Below are 7629 nucleotides of genomic sequence, written 5' to 3'. Positions count from 1 at the left end.
ACAAGGGCACTGGCAGGGCTGTGGGGAATGTGGCTTGAGAGTGAAGAACAATGGCATGCTCTTCCACTAATCAGGCCATCCTTTTTTCTTTTTTCTTATCTGGTAGCTACTTCTGGTAATCTTGCTTTTCTCCCAGTTCACAGCCAAACTCCATTTCACCAAGCAAATTGTTTTTATTTGCCCACGGAGTTTTACCCAAATTATAGCTCCATTAGTTACCATATTTACCCAGCGCCAAGATGACTTCAGATTTAAGATGCCCCCTGCCTCCAATAATTAGATTCTAGACATGGAAACAGGGGAAGCTCCAGGCCGGGCCAGGTCAGGGCTGGAGGGGCTGGATCAGAAACAGAAGGTAAGGGGGAAAGGAGCAAGATAGGTGAAGGGGGGCAGACATCAGTGGGAGCAGGCTGCAGCTTTGTCTCTTCCACCACGTGCTTCCCAATTTTCCCCCAGGCCATGTGTCGCTTCCCTCTCCAAACAAGCTATTAACTCGGGGCAGGTGGCAACTCAGCTCCAGCTTCAGCCCCAAGCCTGAGGCCAAAATCAGAGCTAAACCAGCACCTTTCCTTGGCAGATACTTGAATCCGAAACAATACCCTTTTTCCAATGCTGTTTCGGGTGGGGGGAGAGGAGGGCCTCATCTTGGATTTGAGTATATGTGGTACTTAGTTCAAGCAGTGCCTACTTTTTTCTCTGATCTGAAGTGTGCCTTGTAACTGTGAGCTTGTATAAAGCTCTCCCAACCATGCAGTTGGTCCCATTAAAGATATTACCCACAAAAATCTTTGCCTCTCTCATATTTCCTGTACCAGCACTGCTACAACATATACTTCAACAGTGATAAAATATTTTTTTTAATGTATTGTGCAATGACAAATAGTTAAATACATAGTCCTGGGACAGCAGGGCAGACCGTACAATGAGAGGCTATGGGACCTGAACCTGTTCAGCCTTCACAAGAGAAGGCTGAGGGGGGACCTGGTGACCATCTATAAACTCACTTAGGGGGCACCAGAAGGGTTTGGGGGAGACCTTGTTTCCCCTAGCGCCCCCCGGGATAACAAGGAACAACGGCCACAAGCTGTTGGAGAGTAGGTTTAGATTAGACATCCGTAGTAACTACTTCACAGTTAGGGCGGCTAGGATCTGGAACCAACTTCCAAGGGAAGTGGTGCTGGCTCCTACCCTGGGGGTCTTTAAGAAGCGTCTTGATGCCTACCTGGCTGGGGTCATTTGAGCCCAGTTTCCCCCCTGCCCAGGCAGGGGGTCGGACCTGAAGATCTACAAGGTCCCTTCCAACCCTACTTCTATGATTCTATGATAGTCAAAATGTATCAATATTATAAATTAAAACTATACATTATTATTTTTCTGTTATCTTAAATAGTGTTTATCAAGGACTACATCTTTGTGTCTCACACACAGTAAATGTTGAATCATATCAACTATAATTAACTAATGAAAAGGCATTTCTGATTAATGTAAAATAGAATTCTCTTCACTTTGTATCATGAAAGTGCTTTTTATATACGTTTAAACCAGGTGTTGCTCTTCATTGTATGAATAGCTTTCTTGGACTTGGTGTCTATTTCAGATTGATTTGATCCAAGGAAAAATAGAAATATCCTAGAAATATAAAGGAAATAAGCAATGAATGTCCACCAGCTTTCACAAAGATCAGTATGAAGTAGCAGTTAACTTCCTTATGTAGAGAAACATATTTGTTAATCTTCATGATGTTATTAAAGCTAAAAAACAAAAATGTTTTCAGATTTTCCTTAAGGCTTAAGGGATACTTTTTTCTATTTACCATTTTCTTGAAAGGCAGACTCCACCTTCTGGCCAACTCCTATAAAGTCAGCTGATATTTTTCTTGGATGTCTCTCTTCCTTAGATCGAGTGATTTCATCATACCTGAATAAAGAAAGGAATGAAAATTACAAATGACCTTGAGGAGTTGAGTATTGAATCCAGTAGTATTTACAATTAGTAATCTTACTCCCAGCCAAAAACTCACTAGCTGTCTGAAGCCTACTGAATTGTGGAAATCTTCCATCTTTATTAATCTATCCACAGCTCCTTTTTGTGTTTGTATTTCATAGCTGTGATCAGAATGGCACGTGGGTCCAGATCCTGCAGACATTGGTTACATGCTTTGCTTTAGGATCTAGATTAGTCAATATAACTACTCAAACAAGTTAACCTTATAGCCTTTGTAGGGTGGAGTCTTGGTGAGCATTTACTTACCTGTGTAGTTTCACCCAAGAAGAAGCTGGATTTGTAATGAACACTGAAATATTTTCACTGTTTATTTAAAAAAAATGATTAAGAAGAGCTTCTCTCATGCACTTCACTAAAACAGATACAAAGTTATCAGTTAGAAAAAATTATATGTTTGTTTTATTTCCCCAGGGAATCTGTGAGCTCTGACACTCATGGATTGAAGAGCTGTTGTTATTGAGAAAGCCGAAGCCTGAAAAGCATCTTAGACATAAACTGTACTCTCATTCACTTTTCTGTGAGAAGACATGGGGGTTTGGTCTGTGTTAATAAAGATACTGGGCTAGGTCTGTGCATTGAAGTAGATATTATTAATGGGTACTGAAGTGGCTGGAATGTGCTTCTGGCCTTCTACTGGCTAGACCTGGTTTTGTTCAGCTGCGTGTCACAGACGTGTAGTGCTGGAAGTGACGGGAAGAATGCTTATCCCAGCAGTGGGGAAGTGTGTGTTTTATAGAGGAAAATGTCATTGAAGTCATTGACATACATTGATGTCTTCCTTGTGTAGTCCTCCCTGTGAAATCCCACTTAAAAGTAGTGTGCACAAATACCAGCCATGAAACTTGACTTGGGGTAGCAAAATAATTCTCAAAACAAATTTGAATTTTTAAAGGCTAATGAGGTTTCCTAGGAGCTACCTGGAATTTCTACTATGGACAAGAGAAATGTAATATACCTCCAGTATTTGTTATCTACAAAGAAGTACTTTTTTTTTGGTATTGCGATCATAAACTGCTGCATCAGTTTTCTTCACATGTCCCGAAAAGCTCAAGGTATGGATGTTCTTAGGAAAACCTGGCTGCAGATCAGCTTCTGTAAAAGCCCAGTATTGGTTGCCTGTCAGGAAAAAAATGTTGACATTTTAATAGTGATTTTTGCTGAAATTAAGCAGCATTCAATAATAGTCCTGGAACTTTGCAAATCCACTTTTGTCTTTGATGTGAAACCCATCACTTAGTTTGAATAAATTCTAGGTTCTTCAGAGGACCTGAAATAGTCAAGGTTCAGGACTGCCAGATCTGTCACTTTTGAAAATGTAAAACTAATTGTGTTTAACTAAAAAGCTATAAACAGAGGGCATATTATGTTTCCCTCCTTGATGTGAGCTGTGAGTGTTTGGCACCTCTGAAAATAGTTCTTTTTATTTAAATGTTTAAATATGAATTCAGTGGATTAAATCTATGCACTCAGCTTTTTCCCAAATATTCAATCAAATCTGCTCGATTATCTTAAACTCATCACTTAACTATGTTGATTTAGTAAGCATAATATCATATTTCACAATACAGTTTAGAGGTATAATTAATTAATGAGAGTAGAAGGGTATAGAAGGAAAGAAAAATTATGCAATAGCTAATAAACATTCTTTTGTTAGCAGTGTTGCCTTCAATTTCACAAGTAAGACAAATTTCTAAAAGGTGAAGTTGTTTACCTTTAAATAGAAATACTTCATCCCTCTTGTCAACTTCATAAGCAGCATCAAAGCCAGACAGCAGAGTTGGCCAGAATGAAGAGACTAAATCATGCTCAATGCCTGGCAAGGGAGGAATTTTACACCAGATATACCTGATTGGAAAGGCACTTTCACGAAAGGACCATGGACCCAGAAATTAAATTTAAAATTCCCACTACATGAGCTGTATATGAGTTCACAGGCCATGCTCCCAACCAACCACATTTAAAATGTCCTTGGGTAGGCAATGCTAACTTCTTAGTGCCCTGCTTAAAGAGAGGTCCTGACCTTTGGTGCTGGTCTTAACATGGATTCTCTATGCCCTTTTACCCCCATTCTCCTTGTCAGCAATATGGCCCAGTTAAGCACTGAATTCCCTGTAACTTATTCAAGTGAAATTTCAGAGTGGATTCATATAAACAGAGGGAACTACACCTGTTTCTGTGGCATCTTTGCTTTCCCTTTACATCTCAGCCATGAACAGCACTGGTTTGAAAAAGATATGCATTAATTTGTGGCTTATAACATTTTTCCTACCTCTCAGGAGACCCTGTTACTCACCCTGCTCAAGTGGGCCGGTAGAAATTGATAAGTATGTTTTTAAAAAGGCAGTTGGAAGAAATTATCCTCCTTTGTATTTCTCGGGAAATTAAGTTCTCTGAACTCTTTTTTGCTACCCTATTACTACAAGAGTAACTTTAGCAGAAAAATAGCATCAGAAAAATAACATGTCTGTCTTTAAAGAAGAGTGTTTCCCCACGGAGAGGGGTGACAGCATCAAAAGTCAAGTGAGGGTCACACGTGCCTGTTGTTGATGTTTTTGTTGTCTGTTCGGTGGGAGCTGTAGACACTGAAGGCTCAGCAAAGGAATGCATTGGGGGTCCTTAAGGAAGAGGAAAAAAGCAGATTTGGAAGTGGGGCTAGTATTTAATGTTTCAGAGCTAGGAAAAATACAATCTTGGGCAAATTCTCAGCTGGAAGAGGAGAACAGCCCCATTCTGTCTTAGGTACTTCTAGGATGCTCCTCCCACTAGCTATGCTCCTTGCAATCTGTAACATACTTATTCTGATAACATCCTTTCAAGGCAGGGAGATCCACAGATGTCTAACGGAGCCACAAAGAGGTAACACATTAAACTCCCTAAAATAATACATGAATTCTGTTGTGGAGCCAGGAATTGAGTGCAGGTTCCCTGAGTACTCACAAAGGCCCTAAATTCTGGACTATCACCACTTGCTGCTGTCATGTGCAGGTCCTAAGGCGCGTGGGCGATAGTCCAGAGTTGTAAGGTCAGGGCCAGACCAGAAATGCTCCCAGTGTGGCCCTGTCAGTTTCCAACAAATCTGAATTCTGCTAATTAACTTGTCACAAAGGCATGAAAAAGGAAAGGACATACTTACTGCCTCTTAACTGGAGCTATATTATCAGATTATAGAAAATTAGTCCCAGAAGAAACCTCAGGAGGTCCTCTCTCAGAATTTGCTATGCAAGGCAGGAATATACCTGATTAAATCATCCCAGTCCAGTGTCTGTCTACCTTGCTCTTGAGAGTTTCCGGAGAGGGAAGTCTGTTACAATACTTAATCACCCTCATAGTGAAAATCCTAATCTACCTTCCTACAATTTGAAGTCATTGCTCCTAGTCCTGTTGCCTACAGCCATCGGGAATAGTCTACCCATCCTTTTCATAATTTCCCTTCAAGTATTTGAATTCTGCTTCAGTCTTCTCTTCTCCAGACTAAATAATCCTAGTTCTTTTAGGCTCTCCTAAATCATGTCTCCCAGGCCCCTAATCATTTTGTCACTCCCCACAGGACCCTAGTTTGTCCACATCTTTCTGGAAGTGTGGAGACCAAAACTGGACACCATACTCCAGGGGAGGCCTCATCAGTGCTGAATAGTGTGGCAGAATTACTTCCCTTGATTTGCAATTTACACTCCTATTAATGTTTCCCAGTACACTCATGTTTTTTACAAGAAGAACATAGTGTTGGCTCATGTTCAGCTTCTCATCCACTGTAATTCCTGGGTCCTACTCTGCAGTACTGCAGCCTAGCCAGTCATTCCCCAGTCTATATTTGTGCAAGCAATTGTCTACCCTAAGTGCAGAACTTGGCACTTGTCCTTGTTGAATTTTATCTGATTAATTTCAGGCCATTTCTCCAGTTTATCCAGGTCATGTCCATTGAGGTTCTGGCATAACATTGTTATTCTGTGTCCTACAGAAACGTATCTAATACTTGTGGTATTTGTGTTGCCTACTGCACAATGGACCCTGCAAATGCTGCCTATTAGACTTGAAGATGGGGTTGTATTATATCTTCCTCTACACAGCTGACTAGTAGAGTTTACTAGTGCAGCTACATGCATAGTGAATCCTGGTGTTACCACTTTCTCACCCCTTTTGGCACCCAATGGACACAAGAGAAGAGAACTGCCAGTATTCATGAGAACAAGGATTGTCTTTAGTGCCAGCTTCTGTACATCAATGGGAGAGGAGGAGGCTCCGTATGCTCTATGGGTCTTATTTAAAATTGGTTTAAAATGCTAATCACAATTTTGAAGGCTGCTTGCAAGAAAGGTTAGTAAAAGGGCACTATTCTGCTTACCATACAGGTGCTGAATGCCACTAATATCATCTTCAGAGAGCCTGTAGTCTCTGGTATCCCTATCCACAAAGGTGTGATGCATCAAGGCACCAGGGTCTTCGAAATGATCAATACCCAACACGTGGCCAAACTCATGAGCAGCAACAACAAAGAGGCTGCATTCTGAAGAAGAACCTACAACACTGTGAGTAAATTAATAATTTATCCTGTATAAGGATGGGAAATAAATGCTAGTCTACTCTACAAAATTAACCAATTATCATATTTACAATACAACACTGAATTTAAGTAGTTCCAAAACATAATCATAGAATGATAGAAAAGTAGGGCTGGAAAGGACCTCTGGAAGTCATCTAGACCAGCTCCCTGCTCAACGTAAAATCATCCCTATCCAAACTATCCTATATACAAGTCCTTGTCCAATCTATTCCTAAAACTACACATTCAACCTTGTTGCGCAACTACAAGGCATTATTGTCCAAAGGCACAAAAAGCACCTTAACCTGCCACAGGTAAACAGGGGAACAGCAACAGTCTAGTCCGGAGGCTCTGAAAGGTCTACTTGGGTGTACTGTGCAAAAATGGCTAGCATGGCAAACCACAATAATTGATTCCCCATGGAGAAACAAATTTTGGGACAGCTAACATCAATGAATCTTTTGATCTTCCAGAAAGATGCCTACATATTGATAAGGCAGGCCTTCCCTCTTTTTCAAGGTTGAGGAATTTTTGTAGATATTTCTAATGGGGAAAAGTCCATATTTAAGGCATTAATATTTCTTTTAGAATGTACACAATGTTATCAATAGCTATATAGTTTTTCCTGTGATCTTAATGCACTAACATACTCATTTTCCCCATCGAAGTAGTTCACATGTACTATCTAGAAATCATTACCTTAGCAAGCAGCAGATCTTCACTTTTCTTTTCTGTTTCTGGTGCAATTGGAAAGGCATAAGCAAATGCTACATATAGTAACATGAGGAATGGAAGGCTCTTCATTTTCAACTTCAGTTCTTTATTCTATGTGTAGTTTAACTAAACCTCTTGATCTATCCCTCTTCTGTTCATGTCTCTCCCCTGTTCATAGTTTCATAGTAGCTAGGGTCAGGAGGGACCTGAACAGATCATCTAGTCTAACCCCCTGCCACAGGCAGGAATGAATGCTGGGTTCACAAGACCCCAGACAGGTGCTATAAGCCTGCAGTTCCCACTAAGCCCTATGCAATGGCTTAGGAGTGAAGGGCAAAGGAAAGGCATAGGCATATCAATGACACCAACCC

At 40.6% G+C, this 7629-nt stretch overlaps 1 pseudogene; it reads right to left on the bottom strand.

The window, feature by feature from the left end:
• Positions 1 to 1526: 1526 nt before the first annotated feature.
• On the bottom strand, positions 1527 to 6508 carry LOC102387655 (annotated as a pseudogene).
• Positions 6509 to 7629: the final 1121 nt, after the last annotated feature.

This window comes from Alligator sinensis, unplaced genomic scaffold, assembly GCF_000455745.1.
Source record: "Alligator sinensis unplaced genomic scaffold, ASM45574v1 scaffold1802_1, whole genome shotgun sequence".
NCBI classification, from domain to species: domain Eukaryota; kingdom Metazoa; phylum Chordata; order Crocodylia; family Alligatoridae; genus Alligator; species Alligator sinensis.
The sequence above is the reverse complement of the archived record's forward strand: the minus strand, read 5'-3'. Positions and strand labels throughout refer to the sequence as shown.